The sequence below is a fragment of the Bos mutus genome, chromosome 20 (assembly GCF_027580195.1).
Source record: "Bos mutus isolate GX-2022 chromosome 20, NWIPB_WYAK_1.1, whole genome shotgun sequence".
NCBI classification, from domain to species: Eukaryota; Metazoa; Chordata; class Mammalia; order Artiodactyla; family Bovidae; genus Bos; species Bos mutus.
Window position 1 is genome coordinate 12,792,119 of NC_091636.1, and position 22,095 is coordinate 12,814,213.

The 22,095-nt window shown below is 34.1% G+C and overlaps 1 protein-coding gene across 3 annotated transcripts in view; it reads left to right on the forward strand.

Moving 5' to 3' along the window:
- Positions 1–22,095, forward strand: part of NDUFS4 (NADH:ubiquinone oxidoreductase subunit S4) — a 115,772-nt gene that overhangs the window by 61,831 nt on the left and 31,846 nt on the right. The window lies entirely within an intron of this gene.

Below are 22,095 nucleotides of genomic sequence, written 5' to 3' on the forward strand. Positions count from 1 at the left end.
TATGTTTCTTAGCTACTCTCCTTCTGATTGTACATTCTTTTGCCACTCCATTGAACCTGTAAACATAATTTAAATAATAGGTCACATTTAAGTTTCTATTTGCACCTTAAAGATATAAACAGATAAAAAATAGAGAAGTAAATGGACAATTTGGAAGTCTGCTTATGCTTAAGACTGGTTGGTTTTGTCTTTAAATTCTGTCTTAGATCTGTGTACTGACCTTGCCATCATCCTAGTTAAAGCTGGATTGCTGTGGTGTTTCTTAATTGATCTCCATAGATACTTTAATCTTCTTCTAATTCATTTTCCACAGGATGACCAGAATAGTCTTTTTAAAATGCTGGTTGTATCATCCTCTTGTCTAAAATCCCTTGGTGTTTCTTACTGACCTGAGAGTAAACACTAAAATCTTATCATGGCCTTTGAAGTCTTTCGTGATTTAACTCCTACATTTCTAAGTTTATCTTGTATCTCTGTCTTTTATATAACTGTGCTTCAGCCTCACCAAGCCTGGCCCTTGCTGTTCTTTACTGCTTTAGGGCATTCAGATTTCAGTTAATTATGCCTAGCTGCTTTTTACCAATTCACTAGCTCTTCATTCAAGTACCATCTACCTATTCATCAAATGTTAATCAAATATCACTTGCTGGGAACTCTCTGATGGTCCAGTAGTAAAGACTTCAAGCTTCCACTGCAGGGGAGCCCAGGGTTCCATCCATAGTTTGGAGAACTAAGATCTTGCACACTGTGAGGCGTAGCAAAAAAACAAACAAAAACTCCCTAAATATCATTTGCTTAGTCAAGTATAAAAGCAACGAGGCAGATATGCGTGTGAGAGGAAGAGGATTTACACATGCCACGTGTTCATAAATTAATGAGGATACTATTATTTTACTTTTTCCAATGACTATCTCTTTTAAGCCTCAAGAGGTTACTCTCTCATTCCAGTATTATGAGGTTTACTGTCTACAGTAAAGTTTCAAATTTTAGAGTTTGTCAGTAGCATTTCTTACTAGTTCACAAAATGAGTACGTCCGACAACAATCTATTGCTCTAAAAAGGTGCTGTGAATCATACCAGAGGTATACAAACTACTCTGAGTTTTGTGTTTTTAATGATATTCCCTAAAGTCAGTTGTATACTTTTTAATGAGTTTTGTTCTTCTTTTTAGATTTTCCCCAGCTTTGTTACGTTTTTCTTAAAGTATAGTGGTCAATATATCAGTATGATATTCCAGTTGAAATCAGTTGAAGTCTAATGTATAATTATTCATAGTTCTTGAATTGATGCTTAATATGGAAAACTAAAACCCACAGGTAATTTTCAAACCAAAGTTTTACCCATTCATTTAGCTTTATATTAAAATGGAAGTATTAAGTGATCAAATAGGTAATGTAATGCCAATAGGGGTTTTATGTCTTCTTGTTCCTACACACTGTTGAGTGGCAGACATGATAAGTAGCAAAATGATAAGACCAGGGGCTGAAGAGTACATCCAGAAATACTGAGCAATTGAAGTTGATTATGTTTGCATTTTGAACAAAAATGATTCTAAAAATATATATCATTAATGATAAAAATATTTCAAAATGTGAAGTAAATCCTCATGAGTATCTTAAAAGATGTAGAAACAGCATTTTAATGTCACTGTTACATAAGGTAAACCCATTTATTAACTTAATATACCATTTTTATTACTCAACACTAGACTACTATTGTATTTGTATCTGAAATTAGATAGAAACTAGAATCTTAATTGGAAGGTAAGGGAAATAGCCATTATTATGATTTCTATTGAATATTGTTACATAATGTATTTTTTAAATTAATATAGGTGATGCTGTCTAAAGCCCAGTGATTAAGCATACAAACTAAACTTAGTTGGGGATCAATTTCAGTGGTTATTCTAGTTTTAGAAAATGGATCTTAGGAATTTAAAACCAAAGGATAACTTCAGATGTTACCTAGTTTTGTTACTGCATCAGGTTTTTTTTCATCTAAAAAATCATTTAACCTCTTATTCAAGAGAAATTTTATGTGAGAATTCAATTAATAATAAACGATGAAAGCTGAATTGTTGGAGGGTGAGGATTAAGTGCATGAGGGAAGAAGACCTGTAAGTCTTTCCTTAAGACATCCCCCTCTGGGGACTTCATAGAGGGAGCGTTGGAAAGGTAATTTGGACAGAACAGCTGATTCTTATTTCTTTTGATGCTGCTCTTTATGTTACTGATCAGTCATAATTATTAGAAGGCTTTTTCTTATTGAGAAAAATAGTCTTTAAATTAAGATAGAATAATTGTATATTAAAATGCAGGGGGGAAAAAAAAAAACATTCATTAACTCAAAGCCCTAGATGTAAACTCATAGTCCAAAATGTAAAACCAGAAATTGTTAAACTTTTAGAACAAAATGTAGGAGAAAATCTTGATAAGTTTGGATTGGATAAATATTTTTTAGCTATGACACTGAAGCATAATTCATTTTCTAAAAAAAAATTATAGTTAGACTTCCTCACAAATAAAATTTTCAAAGAAATTTGAAAGACATTGTTAAAAGAATGGAAATACAAGCCATAGTTTGGGAGAAAATATTTACAAAACACGTTTCTGATAAAGGAATTGTATCCAGAAAATAAAAACCACTTTAAATAATAAGATATTAACTCAAAAACAAGCAGGCAGTACCCAGAAGATATTCAGATGGAATATAAACACATGAAAAGATGCTTAACATCATGAGTGATTATGGAATTGCATATTAAAACTAGAGTGAGATACCACTAGACACGTATTTGAATGGCTTAAAAAAACTGACCATACCAGGGCTTCCCTGGTGGTACAGTGGGTAAGAATCCGCTTGCCAGTGCCAGGGACATGGGTTTGGTCCCTGGTTTGGGAAGATTGCACGTGTTCTGGAGCAACTAAGCTGGTGCACCACTACTGAGCCTGCTGTTCTAGGGCCCGTACGCTGCAACTCCTGAAGCCCATGTGCCTAGAAGCTGTGCTTTGTAACTAGAGAAAGCCCATGCATTGCAAGAAGACCTGGCACAACCAAAAATAAAATAAATAAGTTACTAAAAAAAAAAAAAAAACTAACCATACCAAATGCTAGTGAGGATACAGAGCTACTAGAACTCTTACAGGAGGAATCCAGAATGGTACAACTATTAGCTGTTTTGGAAAATAGTGTGGCAGTTTCTTATGAAGTTAAACATGTTTTTACCTTATAATCTGTAGTCTCACTTCTAAATATTTACCCAAGTGAAATGAAATCTATGTTTATACAAAATCCTGCATGTAAATGTTTTTAATAGCTTTATTAATAATTCTAAAAACTGGAAACAACCTGTCAGTCAATTTATACGCACTGATTAGGAACCACCGTGGATGAACCTCAAGTGCTTTATGCTGATAAACCAGACCCAAAGACTTTGTACATCCTGTGTGATTTCATTTATTTGACATTTGACATTTTAGAATAGGCAAAACTCTCAGGACAGAAAAACTGATCAGTGGTTTTCAGGGTTGGATGTAGGAGGAGCAGTTAACTATAAAGGGCATTAGAAAATTTTAGGGGGTGATCCAACTGTTCTGTAGTTTGACTCTGGTGTTCATTTTTTGGGGTCAGAACCAAGGTTGGATTTTAACTGTTCATAAAATATCAATTTTTTTAACAGAAAAGATTATTTCCAAATTTGATGCTAAGATACTTTAAAAAAAAAATAATTTTATTTTTTTGGCTGTGCTGTGTCTTTGCTGCTGCACAGGCTTCTCTCTCGTTGCAGCAAGCGGGGTCTACTCTAGTTCCCTAGGGCACCTGGGCTTCAGTAATGTTGACGTTCCTTGTTCCTGTGCTCTAGAGCGCAGCTTCAGTAGTTGAGGCCCACAGGCTTAGTTGCTCTGGGGCATGTGGGGTCCTCTGGGACCAGGCATCAAACTAGTGTCTCCTGCATTGGTAGGCGGTTTTTACCGCTGAGCCACTGAGGAAGCCCCAAGCTACTTCTTTATAAATAATATCCAGTGGTTCAAGAGCTGGCCTAATAGTATACGGGGCTTGCCATTTTCTACATGATCGCCTTCTGTATATTTGAAAACAGTTCTTTGGTCCTAAATCAATGGTTCTCAAAGAATACTGGGCTGGGGCTGAGGGAGCACGACTTTTATAGAAGGCCTACAAAGTCGAACTATTTTCATAATTATATGGAGACTTAATTTGCCCTTTCACTGTGTTGACATTGACACTTGTTATAAAAGCAACTGTGGCAAAACTGTTAGCACCGTAGCCTAAATCAAGGCAATGGCCCTGTGTATCCTGTCTTTGTACCCTTCACTTCCTTGCATTTGAGGCTTTAAAAAAAAGGAAAAAAGCTAGTTTCACTTAATGTCTTTGATAAAGCAGTGAAAATTATTAATTTTTTAAAAAATCTCAATTGTGCATATACTTTTTTAAATGTTCTATGTAGCAGAACAGAAGTATGCATAAAACTCTTCTGCATACAGAAGGACAGCTGTCTCAAGGAAAAGCACTTGTATGACTGAGTTGCTGTTGCAAACTGAATCTAGTCCTTTTTTCATGGAAGAACTTTTACTTGAAAAAACAGCACGCAAATTATGATTGTTATTCAGTTTTTGGTACATGGTAGCCAAGCCATTTTTTCAAAAATAAATTTGTCATTTCCAGGAAATGTTTTCTGTGATAAACTTTAAGCTTTCAAGTGAAAATGAAAATTTTTGTAGAACTTTGTCGCTGATCTGAATGAGCTTGACAGCTTCCCCGTACTTAAAGACTATTCTAATGGGATTGGTAGTGATATTAATGAATTGACTTTTAAAATATTATGTAATGAAATATTTTAACATTTGGAAGATCTTCATACTTGTGTGAACCACTGTTTTCCGTATGACTTAACATATGTTATAAAATCATGAATGGATATCGAAGTGCAGGAGCAAACAATAGATTTAATGTGAGAATGAGAATATTAAGTTATTGCTCTCTTTTCTAATTACATATCTGTGTAATCAATTCTCTTCACATATTGCAAGCAAAACAACTTGGCCAGTTTGAATGTAAGAACAGAAGTTAGAATTCAGCTGTCTTCTATTAAACTAGACATTAGAGATTTTCAAAAGTGCTACTCTTCTCAATTTTTTAGTTTTTGAAAATGTATTTTTATAATATTATTTATGTTAGTATATAATCATTTTATTATTATTTTAAGCTAAGTCTATATCTAAGTTTTTCTCCAGTTTAATTTCTTACATGATAAAATACCTATAGGTATATGAGATTTTGTAAAATCTCATAGGGGTCCCAAGAGAGTGTAAAGGAATCCTAAGACCAAAATCTTAAGAGAATTATTCTCCTAAGTCTTCTCTTTTCTGGTTTATATATCCCCAGGGCTTTGATTCATTTTATGAGTTTCAGTTAATTCATCATCTTAATTACCTTCTAGTTTGACTGAATTTGTTTTAAAACATTATTGCCAGGATTTCTCATGATGCTCCAGATGTATGGTGCAGGATAAGGTGGGGATTATTACCTCTGTTCCTTCTAATCTTAGCTGTCTAGTAAGGCAACTTAAAATTAGGTCCTCATACTTCTTCCTTATGTGGATTTCATGGAGAGGTAGAACCTCAGACCCTTTTTTATTTGTACTGTCCTGTTTCATTTCTTTCATCTTAGGTATATGCCGCTTATTATTTAAAACTGTTACTAGATTAGCTCAAAGGGCATGTCACCAAGTAAATTTCTTTTTTTTACTGTTACTTCTGACAGGCTGAATTTAATATGTGTAACAATTTAAAAAATTGAAGGAATTTTTATAGTGTTTTGTGGACATCAATACCATACAAAGAAAAATTGTTTTATTCCAGGCATCAGTCGTATATTGATAACTTGTATCCTATCCTTTTCTTTTTTAAGGTATAGAATGTACAGGGGTAAAGTCCACTTGGTGTTTTCTAGTGTAATGAATTCTTTTCTGTCATTTTAGAACTATACACAATGTTGACATTGTTAGAAAACAGATCTCCAGAGAATAAAGTTGTAGTCATTCCTGGATTACTGCTAATAATGAATTTTATATTCTGCACATGGCAAATTTTTAATCATTCTTAAAATCTTCTCTGTTGTGTATAAACTGCTATCGTTTTCATTTACTCTTGCAACTAATAAAATGTTAAATATTAAAAGAGTAGATGACAGTGTCTTAAAATAATCTTGTTGATATATGTAGAAGCACAGTGTTTAAAAAGAAAAAGCTTTTTGGGGTTGTACCATTATTATTTCCAAATATGTCCTACAGATAATCAGGAAACCTTACAAATGGTTGTTTGCTAGGCCCTTGTGCTTCTGTTGCAGGAGTTGCTGTACCATGGAGGTTGGGTGAAGAATGTCTTTGTCTTTGTGCTTTATTAAGAGAGTAACTTTTTTTCTTCATGCCACCCCACCCCAATCTCCTTTCAGTACATTTGATGAATACCCAAGTCCAGTGAACACATTGTCTTTTTATATTCACGTATTATACAAAAGAGAGAAGTTAAATTTTCAGTACTCTTTGAAGATTTTGAGTAAAGGCTCCCCACAAAACAAAGTGTAAAAATTAGACCTGCATAGGTGTATTTTTTATTTGCTTTTTAAGCATTTGTATTAAGTATTTTTAAAATACTGATTCCTTGTTTGTCACAATTACCTATTTAAGTATCAACTGCTATAGTTAATATTTTACACAAAAGATTAAAAAAATACCATGTTAAAATACAAGAATTATTTCAGTTTATTCATAAAAATAATGTGAAACAAGTCTCAGTGGTTTGACATTAGTATATTACTTCCATAAGATTATTATATGCCATTTTTCATTCTTCATTTATTTATTTAATATATACTTACTGAGCACTTAAGTGTGCCAGGCACTAGCCTTCAGTGTTTCTATTGATACTTTCAGTGGTTTTAGGTACTTACTTTGTCTAAAAACTATTAAGTACCACCTGTTTTATAAAGGTGTTATGCTTAGTAATACATGCATTCTCAACATTACATGTATGCGAGAAAGGAAACTTTCTCTTCTGCAATCTGTGAATCTCAAATCTGTGGCTTGGGTTGTGAAGGATAGCTTTAATTTCTAAGCTTTTTTTTTTTTTTTTTGAAAAATTACTTGATAGTATATAGTATTAATCTAAAATCCTAATATTTTGGACATTTTAAGTAGTCTGTATTAATATCTTGATTTAAAAGTTAGGTGTGTGTGTAAAATAGAGTCAGTAATTTGAATGTTGCCTATTTGTGTTTTACTTGCAAATAGCAATAACACAGTAATTAAAGCTTTGTGACTTGATACTTACAATAAATAATTGCTATTTGATTAAGCACATGTTATTAACACATTCAGCCAATAGGGTGATAATACTGCTGTTTTAGAATGTCTGCAAGCAACAAGTTAATAGAAATTTATTGTCACTTATTATTAATAGGTTTTAAATTTCTTCCTTGCTTGAATTTGCTCTAACAACTTTATAAAATGAATGATTTTTGCAAGTCTTCAAAATAAAATCATATTTGCAACACCTGTATTTTATGCTATTTTTGCCTCCCACAATACTAAAAGTTTAGAGATGAAAACTTTTTGTTAAGTCTGCAAACTTGAATTAAAAATTGGTCATTAAGAGGTGACCTGCACAAAAAGATAAACCTAAGTTAAAGGCTTACATTTGCTTTGACTGCTTGCTTTTTTTTTTTTTTTTTTAAGGGGTCAGTTTTCTTTTGGTGAGATTACTTTCTTTTGGTGTATGGCAGCGCTATCTCTGCTAGATTATTAGAAGGAGTAGTGTCTGCAATTGGGGTTATACAGCCTTCTAGCATCTCAAGTGTCTGTTTTGTCTGGACTTTGCTCATGCAGCATTCTTGTGCAAAAATTTCAAGGCTTTAGTCTGGAGCACTGGGTCAAAGGATATGTCTCTTTGAAGGGTAGACAGGAGTTTTTTATGTTTTATTCACTAAGTAGTATTTCATTTTACATCAAAGAATAGCAGCCTTTGAGAACCTTTCATGGTGGCAGTTTAGCATGAAAGTTTTTTTCTTAAAGAATCACTAAATATGGAATAATGTTTTTTACTTTGCAGTTGCTTATTTATATTCTTACATTTAGATGAGACTATTAAAAAGAGAGAAGTGTTGACTAAATGTAAATGTTAGGTTGCAATATAGTTTTAGGTTTTAAAAACAGCAATAGTTTTTTTTTTTTTTTTAACAATTATTGCTCCCTGTTGGTTTTACATTGCCCATAAACTACTGAAAAAAATTGGTGAGTAGCTGTTAAGATTGTATAAAATTGTAGCAATACGATTGCTTAAAATTGTAAAGAAGTAATGACGGATAATTTTGGTAGTGTAAATTTTATACTGAAATGGCCATTCTTTAATTGGCCTTTTTTCAAGTACTTGGTGGGGGCAGGGTACAGGAGGCAGTGTGTTGATTTTGGAAAACAAAAAATCCAAGTAATGAAAAATGTTAAGACTTAGTATAGCTAGAAATAAATGTTCTTCTTTCTATACTTTTGTTATAGGTTAATCAGTAAATGTATTATGTACCAGTAGCATTAATCACAAAGTTAGTGATTGCTTATGTTTAGAAGATCATTCAATTGCATATAATATTCCTATTACATGATGTAATATATCTCAGCATATGAACTAATATTAACATAGCTTATTTTATGTTTATGGCAAAAACATGCCCTTAAGCTACTGATTTCTATTAAATTAATAGCATTAATTGATCATTTAAATAGAAATATTTCTCCTATTAATGACATGTCATTAGTTTTAACACAACTTCATTTAACTCTTACATATAACACTGATTTAAACAAGTTAAATCAATTATCATATAGTTATTTTAAATAAAATTGATAAATATTGAGCAGCGTGTTCTAAAATATACTCCCAATTAAAATAAATTATTTCACATACATTCGAACTATATAAAAACTTGTACTAAATACAGAGACAACGAATGTTATAATAGTTTTAATATGCAGACAAGAACCATTTAAACTTAAAATAGAGAATGATCTTTATTAAAATTGTTTAAGGAACAAAAGGTCTTTCCTCTACAGTATTCAGCCATCTCTATTTGTGATTCTTCAGCAATTAAAGCAGATTTATTTTCCTCTTTGTTCCTACTTGCAATACTTGAACAATGCTAGAGAATTGAACTGACTGGAATGTTTTATCTTTCAAAAGCTTTAAAGTTCTATGTACCAATTAGCAAAATACAGTAAAGGTTTAAACTGTTAATAGCCACAACATCTTTAATGCATAGATCTGTAGTATGTTAGCGCTGTATAACAGTTCTCCATTGTATGTCTCTTTTAAGGAGAGTAACTGTGTCAGTTCTTTTCTTGCTTTACTACCTGCTGTGTATGGAAATTGTGTATAGTACTTGACACTTGCTTTCAAGAATTTAAAATTCTTGCATGTTATTATGTAGGCACTTTGGCTCTCAATAAAGTAGAATTGATAATATTTTATTTGTTTGGATTTTATATCAGGTTTTTTGGTCATATTTTAGAGATTATTTTGGTCATATTTTAGAGATTTATCTGTAAAAACGCATTATCTTTTTAATGAAATCAAAGTACATAAGCTGTATATTATCTCCTTGGAAATTGGTTGTCTAACTTTATTTAACTGAATATAATTATAAACTAATCATAAAGATTTATATCAGTATGTAGACATATAATGCTTCATTTTATACTGTATTTGAATGTAGGTGGGATTTTATTGTTATTTCTTTGGTAGTAGAAAGAGGATAATTTTGCTTTTAGAGTTAGATGGTTCTTTTGATTGGCCAGCTTGTCAGATAATTTCAAAAATTAATTCCAGATACCCACATTAAACTTGTTAAAAGCCTCATGTCCATCATCTGATAGTAAGTTCTTAATGAAGGTAGGGGTGAGAGGAAGTGAAGAAAACAGTAACATCTTTTGGTTACTATATATAGAAAGAAAATTTTCAGTTTTTCTTTATATCATGTATTTCTGGGACTAGAGTTGGAATAAAGGAAAGAAAAATGCAGACCTCAGAATTTGAGACTAGCAATCATCGAATCTGTTTCTGGGTTCAAGGTTTCTGATCTGATTTGACTTAGTCTGTACTCTGATGTTATTCTTCAGGATGCCACTTGCAAGCTTACAAGTATCACTTACGTTATACAAGATAAGGAGGCTTAAAACATAGGGCAGTGATATGGAAGCTTTGCTGCTTGCAGTGTACTATGTGTTCATAAAACTCTTTCTCTTTATAAGGCATACTTTTCAAGATATGTGTGAATAGGCATTTTGTTCAGTTCCTGTTTCATATTAAATGTTTTATTTGTTTCAGCTTTGAATTTATTGCATATTATTTGGTGAAGGTCTTTTTTTTTTTAATTGTAATGCTTCCAATAAAATAGATATTAAAAATGATCTTGGCTTTCTTTAAGCAATATATAGGACACAAATAAACTGAAATGTTGGGCTGAGAATGCTAATTTAAATTCAAGAGCTGAGAATTCAATTAGGGTACTGATTTGCATCTGTTATTTACAGTGACTACTGAATATGTATTGTTAGTTAAAATTTATCAATTAAAAGACATTTAAGCATAGTTCACTAGTTAGAAATTTACATCCAAAAAATTAAAATAAAGTTCCTGTTTTAGTAATAAGCTTTATAATATATTAAACATTCACATGGTGACTGGAGCAGAATGTGCCTAGACTGAGGACTAAAGCTCCTTTCTGGCTAGGAGTTTTTGACTACAACAGTCTCTAACTACAACAGTCTGTAACTGTTGTAAAGATTCTGCAAGGAATTTTTATTAAGCTCATATTTTATTTATAATATAAAAATTATACTTTTCCATTTGTTTATTCAGTTATTTGAGCACCACTATGTACCATATTCTTGGCCCTGGAGATATACTAGTAAATAAAGAACAGCATTGTTGCCCTTGAACTTATATTTTCATGTGTAATCATATGGCAACTTTATTTCTAAATGATTAAGATACTTTCATAGATTAATGAATGTTAGAGAAAAAAATCAAGCAAGGTGATAGGCTAGAGAATAGCTGGGGGTTTAGGTAAAATAGGTGTTATTAATAGAGCAATCAAAGAAAGACACTTTGAGAAGATATGAAATATGAACTAAGGTTTGAATGATGAAGGAGCCAGCTGCGTGAGAAGCCAAGGTAACAGCATACCAGGTAGAGGAAAAAGGTAATGCCGTAAAGTGTGAACTAGCTGGTGACAGTAGTCACAGAAGAAAAGAAAAGCTATGACATGGTAAGAGGGAGAGTGATATAAAGCACAGTCAGACAGATAGGAAGGAGGTGGGTTAGGTAAGACCTTAGGTCCATGGTAACAAGTTTAAATTTTATCCTAATTTTAATGGGAAACCATTATAGGGTTTTAAGTAGGAAAGTGATTTGATCTGATCTACTTCTCAAAAAAGCTTGAGAATTACTTAGCTACTTATGGTTAAAGGTCATCCAAAGAAGTTCAAAGGAAGTGATCTGTTTCTTGGCATTTTTGTTAACTCATATTGCCTTTTTTTGACATTCCATGAAATTTTAATAGTTTTCATCAAGTTTTCTACAAGTGATTGAATTTTTAACAACTATTTTTTTTTAAGGACCACATTTTTTTTTTATCTTTGTATTTTAGATTTTACATATGGTATAACAATTCACTGATTCTTCTATTAAAGAATCTTCTAAATTTGAAATTGCTTTTTTAATAAAGATCTTATTGGGACCTGGAATAATAAATTCATCTTCCCTGAATTTTCTACTCTCTGTGGTACTGATCCTGCTCCACCCCAAATCAACACCCCAACCCACCCAAAAAAAAAAAAAAAAACACCAGAGGAAAATAGTGGAGATTTGTCCTCAGGGCAAAAGAAGGTAAGACTCTCTGAGGTGCTGTCCACCAGGTAGGTGCTGACAAAGCCCTGGATCCCAAATATGTTTGTATTGCCCACTGTTTGTATGTCTTTTCCCCCTCTGTCTTTGTGACTCTTCCTCTTTTGCTGACTGTGTAGCTGATAGTCATCTCTCTTTATCTTTCTGGCTACTTGTGTTTTCTCTTATCTCCTTTCAGTTTCCCTTTTCAAATGGCTAGCTATTTCTTTCTTGTCCTCTGCTCTTTCCGCCCCATCTCTGTCTGGTTTTGACTCTCTGGCCAATTCTTTGGCTAACGTTGTTCATTTCTTTTTTTCATTCTTCTGTGTCTCTTCTACCCTCTTTGTTGTTCTACCCGTCTTCACACTTTTGTTCCTTTTGCCCTTTTTCTTCAATCTTTGCTTCTTTTTTCCTCTTTTTTTCAAAACGATAGGAGAGCTGCATCAGATCCATAGAGGAGAGACAAAGATGACACAACCCTTTAATTACTTTTTCCCTCTCATTGTCTCATTTCTCCCTTTGGGAATATATGGGACTTGAAGACATTTACAAACTGTAAGAAGAACTATTGTAACTTGTACATGGTATTACTTGAAATTTTCAACCTAATGAGACACTTGTGATAGTAGAAAGACCATGAGCGTATTTATAGATATAGCATTAGGTCTTTAAATCCTTTCTTTTAGTTGTGTGACCTTGAGCATGTTATTTAACCTCTGTGAGTATCCTCTTAAAATGAAAACACTTTTTAGAGATGTTTTGAAACTTAATTTAGAATACCCACATTAAACAATAGGAGATAAATAATCTTATTTATTTCATCATTCAAGAAAAATCCTCTTTCCCTGCCCCATTGCACTTTTTTCCTATTTAGAGTTGTTAATCTGAAAAGAAAATCAAATGGATATTATAACCCTAGAATCTGAGTTAATTGAGACTGCCATTCTTAGTCAATTTGCTACTCAGATGTTGAGTTCCTTGGGGATCTTGGAGCAAAATATTGACCCTCACTTATATTTGTGAAGTGTATTCATTTGTGTATGTCAGTGTATGTCAAATTAGTATTCAGTGATTGTGTCATGTAACTTGCCTTTTCTTACAGCCTGTGGCACTTTACTAAATAATCTGTGATATTACTGCCTTTCTTTACATAGTTTCTGCCAATCAGTTGTGTAGATGTATTGCTATATAATTGTCATTCTCATGATAAATTTCTTTAGTCATTTATAACCTGTTTTTCATGGTGTGAATTTTAAACTGTATTACTCTGAAGAAGTTTTTGAAGGGCTTATTCCTGTTATTAAACTTAATATTTGGTCATTAAACTGTATATAACTTAAAACATTTTTGTTTTACTTATTTAGTAGTAAAACATATACATTGTTAGAAATATTAACTTGGAAATATTAAATCACCTTTAATGTCATAATCTTGGTGAATTTACTTCTTTTTTGTATGAATATTTAAAAATAGCAATATCTAACATACTTATATGCAACACAAATTATACTCTGTAGTTTGATGTCCTGTTTTGTTTTTTTTTTTTTCTTTATTTGCATGTTTTTTTACTTTATTTGCAGTAAAAATATTTGAAGAAGGCAATGGCACCCCACTCCAGTACTCTTGCCTGGAAAATCCCATGGACGGAGGAGCCTGGTGGGCTACAGTCCATGGGGTCGCTAAGAGTCGGACACAACTGAGCGACTTCACTTTCACTTTTCACTTTCATGCATTGGAGAAGGAAATGGCAACCCACTCCAGTGTTCTTGCCTGGAGAATCCCAGGGACGGGGGAGCCTGGTGGACTGCCGTCTCAGGGGTCACACAGAGTTGGACACAACTGAAGCGACTTAGCAGCAGCAGCAGCAAACATGATTAATAACCTTCTTGAGAGGTTTTTCTTTCTTTTACTTTTTTACTTTAACTATATAATTTTAGAGATATGGCTCTTCGTGGCCTGTATTTTTTTCTAGTATACATTATCCAGTTCTAAAGATGCCTTTCAGACTCTAACACATACGGTGTTACATGTTCTATCTAATGGGTAAATACTGTACATCTAAAAATTAGAAAACAATAAAAACACAGAGTAGTTAAATGATGTGGCATTGAGTTAGAAAGTACTTCAAAACTTAGTATATCCTGAGAATCAGCATTATGAACTTAGCTGTCATTGAACTATCAAGTTGTGTGTGTGTATGTTGATATAGTTACATCATAAATAAATGTAAAATATTAGGCCACTGCATAGCAATTAGTACTACTATTGCTATTACTATTCTTTTATAATGCATTGGAACAGAGTTTGTTATATAAAAAATGTATCTGAGTGATATTCTCCATATCTTATGTGTCAGTTTGTATTCTTTACTACAAAGCCTTTCCAGAACAATGCAAGGTGATCATCCACTAATATATCTATAGTACTTATCTTCACCATTTATTGGTGAACTACATTATTTTTAATTTCTAATTTAATTTTATTGTAATCAACAACATAGTATTTATGATTTCAGTTTTGAAATTTTCTTAGACTTTTTTATGGCTCAGAATATGGTATATTTTGATTAGTGTTTCATGTACTTTTGGAAAAAATGTGCATTTTTTTCTTTTGGGGTTTGGTGATCTATAAATTTCAATTAAGTTTTTGGTGGGTTAATAGCGTTGTTCAGATTTTCTTTATCCTTACTGCTATTTTTGTCTGTCTTCTGTCAGTTACTGAGAGAGAAGTGTTAACATCTCAGAAAACAATTTGTTTCTTCTGTCGGATCACTTTTTGCTTCAGTTATTTTGAAGCTCTACTTTTAGATGCATAGACATTGATTGAAGAGTGTTACGTGTTCATGATGAATTGATGTTTTTATCCTTATGAAACGTCTCTCTTTATCCTGGTGCTAATCCTTGTTCTGAAATCTACTTTGGTGATATTAATATAGCTTTCATTTTCTTATTCTTAGTTTTACGTGGTGCATCTTATTCTACCTTTTACTTTTAACCTATTTGTGAGCTTACATTTAAAGTTTGTACCTTGCACATATATTTTGCTCTTGCTTTATTTTATGTAGTTTGACAGTCTCTGCCTTTTAATTTCCATTTGATTTGTTTTCTCCTCCTTACCTTTCTCATTTTCATTTTGGATTGAGTACATTTTTGGAAACCAGTTTTTCTTCTCTATTAATGTCTTAGCTCTACCTCCTTTTTTTAATGGTTGCTTTATGGATTACAACATGCATTCTTAACTTTTTACAGTCTACTGTGAACTGTTAGGTTGATGCAAATATAATTGTGGTTCAGGCAATAAATTTTAAATCATTATAACAAGGGTCAAACACATCTTTATTAATCAAAGTAGGAACTATTACAATCCACACATTTTTGCCAACAAGAAATAAGTTTGTTTTTTCCTGTAGCGTAAAAATCCAAGCTTCAGGATTCAGTGAACTCTTGGAAAGCTTTTTCTGCCTCCTGCTGGTTGGAGAAGCATTTACCTTGCAAAAAGTTGTCGAGATGCTTGAAGAAGTGGTAGTTGGTTGGCGAGCGGTCAGGTGAATATGGTAGATGAGGCGTAACTTTGTAGCCCAATTTGTTCAACTTTTGAAGCTTTGGTTGTGTGACATTGTCAGGTGTTGTCATGGAGAAGAATTGGGTCCTTTCTGTTGAGCATTCTTGGCTGCAGGCATTGCAGTTTTTGGTGCATCTCATCAGTTTGCCAAGAATACTTCTCAGATGTATTGGTTTCACTGGGATTCAGAAAGCTGTAGAGGATCAGACAGGCAACAGACCACCAAACAGTGACCGTGACCTTTTTTTCATGCAAGTTTGGCTTTGGGAACTCCTTTGGAACTTCTTGATCTACCCACTGGGCTGGTTTCACCAGTTGTTTTCTAAAATCCACTTTTTTGTTGCACATCACAATCCATTGTTGTTGCTTAGAATAAGAGATGACACTTCATAATGTTAATTCTTTTTTGTTTGCGATCAGCTCACGAGGTCGGAGAAGGTAATGGTAACCCACTCCAGTACTCTTGCCTGGAAAATCCAATGGATGGAGGAGCCTGGTGGGCTGCAGTCCATGGGGTCGCTAGGAGTCGAACATGACTGAGCGACTTCACTTTCACTTTTCACTTTGATGCATTGGAGAAGGAAATGGCAACCCAGTCCAGTGTTCTTGCCTGGAGAATCCCAGGGACGGGGGAGTCTGGTAGGCTGCTGTCTCAGGGGTCACACAGAGTCGGACACTACTAAAGCGACTTAGCAGCAGCAGCAGCAGCAGCAGCACAAGATACCCACTTATTGAGTTTTTTCACCTTTTCACTTTGCTTCAAATGCCAAATGACTGTAGAATGGTCAACATTCAGTTCTTCAGCAACTTCTTGTGTAGTTGTAAGAGGATCAGCTTTAGTGATCCTCTCAGTTGGTCTTTGTCAACTTCTGAGGGCCAGCCATTATCATCTTCAAGGCTCTTTTCTCCTTTGCAAAACTTTTTGAACCACCACTGCACACTGTACTTTCATTAGAAGTTCCTGGGCCAAATGCAGTGTTGATGCTTTGGGCTCTCTCTGCTGCTTTGCAACCCATTTTGAACTCAAATAAGAAAATCATTCGAATTTGCTTTTTGTCTAACATCATTCCCCTAGTCTAAAATAAATATAAAATAAGTAGCAAGTGACGAGTCCTTAACAAAAACATAACATAAAGTGAGAAATGTGCATTAAAATGATGTAGAACATGACCACATTTATTCAAGACTATATTCCAGTATCAGATGGCAAAGTTCAACAGTGCAAAACTGCAGTTACTTTGCACCAACCAAGTGGTTGTCTGAGGAGGAGAAAAGGAAAGATATACCCAGATGAATGCAGCCTTCCAGAGAATAGCAGGGAGAGATAAGAAGGCCTTCTTCAAATGAGCAATGCAAAGAAGTAGAGGAAAACAATAAAATTGGAAAGACTAGAGATCTTTTCAAGAAAATTGGAGATTTCAAGGCAACATTTTCATGTAGGGATGTGCATGATAAAGAACAGAAATGGTAAGGACCTAACAGAGGCAGAAGAGATTAAGAAGTAGCAAAAATACATAAAAGAACTATACAAAAAAGGTCTTAATGACCCAGATAACCATGAAGGTGTGGTCACTCATCTAGAGTCAGAGATCCTGGAGTGTGAAGTCCAGTGGGTCTTGGGGAAAAATTACTACAAAGATAGCAGAGGTGATGGAATTCCAACTGAGCTATTTCAAATCCTAAAAGATGATGCTGTGAAAGTGCTACACTCAATACGCAAGTAAATTTGGAAAACTCAGCAGTGGCCACAGGGCTGGAAAAGGTTGGTTTTCATTCTAATCTCAAAGAAGGGCAGTGCCAAAGAATGTTCAAACTACCATACAATTGCACTCATTTCACATGGTAGTAAGGTAGTGCTCAAAATCCTTCAAGCTAGGCTTCTACAGTACATGAACTGAGAAATTCCAGATGTACAAGCTGAATTTAGAAAAGGCAGAGAACCAGAGATCAAATTTCCAACATCTGTTGGATCATAGTAAAAACAAGAGAATTCCAGAAAAACATGTACTTCTGCTTCATTGACTATGCTAAAGCCTTTGACTTTGTGGATCACAACAATCTGTGGAAAATTCTTAAAGGGATGAGAATACCAGACCCTCTTACCTGCTTCCTGAGAAGCCTGTATGCAGGTTAAGAAGCAACACTTAAAACCAGATATGAAACAATGGACTGGTTCCAGATTGGGGAAGGAGTACGTCAAGGCTATATATTGTCACCTTGCTTATTTAAGCAGAAAAAATTTTATATTTACTCAGAAATTTACCATTTCTGATGTTCTTTCCATCTGGTATCTTTCCTTCAGCCTGTAGAACTTCATTTAACATTGTATATTGTACAGATCTTTGGGGGCAAAATCTCAGCTTTTGTTTATTTGGAAGTGCCTTTATTTTGCCTCTGCTTTTGAAAGAGTTTTTTTTTGTTTTGTTTTTTGCTCAGGCTGCCATAACAAATAGCATAGACTGAATGGCTTAAACAACAGAAATTTATTTTCCCATAGTTCTAGAGGCTAGAAGTCCAAGATTCTGGTGCCTCTATGGTTAGTTTCTGATTAGGACTGTCTCTGGCTTGTAGGTGGCTGCATCTCACATGGCATGGAAAGAAAGCAAGCACCCTGCCGTCTCTTTTTACAAAGGCACTAATCCCATCATAAGGACCCCACATCATAACCCATCTAACCCTAATTACCTCCCAAAGGCCTTGTCTCCAAATATCTCATATTTGGGCTTAAGGGTTCAATCTATGAATTTAAGAGGGCAGGGGGACTCTGAATGTTATGGGTATTCAGTCCATAACCACCTCTTCATTGGATATAGAATTCTAGATTGAAAGTTTTTAGCACTTTAAAGATGTCATCCCACTTTCTTTTTTAAAAAAATTGTCAATATGCATAACAAAATCTACAATTTTAACCACTTTTAAGTGTATAATTCAGTGGCACTAAGCATTTTCACAGTATTGTGCAACCATTACCACTATCCATTTTTGGAACATTTTTGTGATCCTAGAGAGAAACTCTGAACCCTTTAAACGATAACTCCCCATTATCTCCTTTTAGTCTCTAGTAACCTTTTTTATGCCTTCTGGCTATATTAATTTGCCAAATAATATATGATATAAGCAGAAACCATATAATATTTGTCCTTTTGTGACTGGCTTATTTCATTTAGCATGATGTTTTCAAGGTTCATCCATGTTATATAGCATGTGTCAGAATTTCATTCCTTTTTGAGCTTATGTTGTATATATGTGCCGTATTGTTTATCCATTCATCTGTTGATGGACATTTGGATAGTTTCCACCTTTGCCTGTTGTAAATAATGCTGCTATGTGCATGGATGTGCAAATATCTGTTGTACAGTCCCTGCTTTAAGTGGAATTGTTTGGATTATACGCTAACTCTATGTTCAACAGTTTGAAGAACGACCAGACTGTGGCTGTACCATTTTCATGTTCCCACCAGCAACACACAAGGGTTCCAGTTTCTCTACATCCTTCCTCATCAGCACTTACTTTCCATGGTTTTAGATAATAGCCACCCTAATGGGTGTCAAAAGGTATCTCATTGTGGTTTTGATCTGCATTTTCTTAATGACTAGTGATATTGAGCATTTTTTCATGTGCTGGTTGGTCATTTGCATATCTTTGGAGAAAAGTCTATTCAAGTACTTTGTACATTTTTTAATATGGTTTGTTTTTTGTTGAGTTGTAGGAGTTCTTTATATATTCTGGGCTTCCCTGGTGGCTCAGCTGGTAGGGAAATCTACCTGCAATGTGGGAGACATTGTGAGTTCAGTCCCTGGGTTGGGAAGATCCCCTGGAGAAGGGACAGGCTACCCAGTCCAGTATTCTTGCCTGGAGGATTCCATGAATGGGGTTGCCTCCAGCGCTACAGACCATAGTGTCTCAAAGAGACAGACACAACTGAGCGACTTTCACTTCACTTTATGTATTCTGAATATTTATCTGTTATCACATATATGTCCTTTGGTGCACAAAACTTAGGAGATTTATAGTTTTAAGTATTTACATTTAGGTTTTTGATCCATTTTGAGCTAACTTTTGTGTATGATATTAGGTAAAGAATTCAGTTTTATTCTTTGGCATGTGGGTATGCATATACGTTTTCCCAGCACCATTTGTTGGTGCTTTCCCCATTGAAATGGTCTTGGCATTTTTTATCAGGCCTTTTTTATCATGATAAGTCTAGTTACTGTTTGTTGAAAAAAGTGATAAGTGAAAAAAATGTTAGTTGCTCAATTGTGTCTGACTCTTTGCAATCCCATGGACTGTAGCCCGCCAGGGTCCCATGTCCATGGAATTCTCCAGGAAAGAATACCAGAGTGAGTAACCATTCCCTTCTGCCGGGGATCGTCCCAACCCAGGGATTGAACCCAGGTCTCCTGCATTGCAGACAGATTCTTTACCATCTGAAGCCCTTAAAGTTATAACAATATTATTGATTATATTTCATATGGTGTATTAATACATTACATTCCCATGACCTATTTATTTTATATGTGGAAGTTTGTACCTCTTAATCCTCTTCATCTATTTTGTCCACCTTCCAACCACTCCTCCCACTGATAACTACCAGTTTATTTCCTGTATCTATAAGTCTGTTTTGTTTTTTAGATTCTACATGTAAGTGAAATCATAGGTTTGTCTTTTCTGACTTACTTCACTTTGCACTATACCCCCTAGGTCTGTTGTAAATGGCAAGATTTCTTTTTAGGGCCAAGTAATATTCCATTGTATTTATATGTACATCTTGTTTATCCATTCATCCATCAGTCGGTGCTTAGGTTGTTTTTATATCCTGGCTATTATAAATAATGCTGCAGTGAACATAGAGGTGCATATATCTTTTAAATTGGAATTTAAATCTTTGCATATTGTTCATTGTTAGTGTATAGAAACACAACTGGTATTTGTTGTGTGTTGAGGTGGTCCAGTGGTAAAGAATCTGTCTGCCAATGCAGGAGGCATGGGGGACGTAGGTTCTATCCATGGGTCAGCCCACTCCAGTATTCTTGCCAGGGAAACCCAATGGACAGCGGAGCATCCAATGGGGTCACAAAGAGTCAGATACGACTTAGTGATAGAGCATACATGATTTTTTTTTTTAACCCTGCCACTTTGTTGAACTTGTTCATTAGCTCTAATAGGTTTTGTGATTGTGTGTAGTATCCTATAAATCTGTGAGCAGAGATAATTTTACCACTTCCTTTTCAATTTGGATGCCTTAAATTTCTTTTTCTTGAGAACTCTGCCTCACAAATGTTATTAGCCCTGTGTTCTAATCACTATACTGTTTCTGCTCCTCAGGGCTGTGGTGGTCTGCTTGGGCTCTGTCATGGTCTGCAGTGTGCCTCCAGATAAAACTGGGACAACTGTAAGACTTCATCATGAATTTTCCTTCTTTCAGGGATAACAGTATGATGCTTCCTGTTATCCAGTTGTCTAATATCTGAAAAAAATTGCTTTCCCAATTTTATAGTTTTACAAGGCCACAATGGTAGTCTGATATGTGTTACTCTATCATGGATCCAAATAAAAATCCATATACTGCATCGTGACAACCTTTTACAATAATGGTTTTAATGAATCTTTAATTTTTTAAACCAGCCTTTTAACAATTTGCTCCATTATTGATGCTCTCAGTTATTTCTGTAAAACATCCTTACCAATGTACTGCATATTATGTCTTAATTTAAATACACTACCAGACTTCAGCTCTCAGTAATGAGTCATGTTTACCAAGACTCAGCTGTGCTCGTTTCCATACCTTTCTATGCCAGTTTACTTGCCATTGTAATTACATAATTTGATTGGATACTACAATCTGAATGCTGCTATATGGGGGACACAGAGTTCTTTATATGATTGTTCTTTTGAATACTTTGAACATATAATAAAGGTGAATTTCTGACATGATTTTTGTCAAATTAGGTGGTAGTGAGACAAAAGGAAATCTAGACTGATTTTGGACTTAATGTTTCACAAATCTCTTTGTATTCTTTGCATTTTTAAAAAACAAAACTGTAGATTGTAGATATGCATTTTCTTGGTAGTTCATGACAGAAGCAACACTTGGAATTCTAACCACCGGACCTACACTCAAAGGAAGGGTACTGGCCCTATATCCGAAGATTATTGAAAGAATGTTCATGTGTACCTTTTAAGTTATAATACAGTATTTAAAGTGTGGCTGTGTATGCATGAATGTGTGTACTCACTTAATGATCTATTTTCACCAATATTTTCAGTTAACAACTATCTGTTCCTAAGTCAGAAAAGAGACTTCTATCCATAGCTTTACTTTTATTTTTATGCTAAATTAATGAGGGATTGTCTTATACTTTTTTGTCTCCTTGAAGATTGACTTTCACACATTTGTCTTTTGAAGGTTGTTTTACTAAACTAGAAACATTCAGCTTTAGATTATTTTCAGTTCCTTTCCAGACATAACTAATTTCATTTATTGTTTAAACCACCACTTGTTTCTCAGTTGTTTATTCACCTTCTCTCCCTTTGCCCTGATGTTTGTTTATTCAACAGTTATTTCATATTTAGTTCTCTGCTG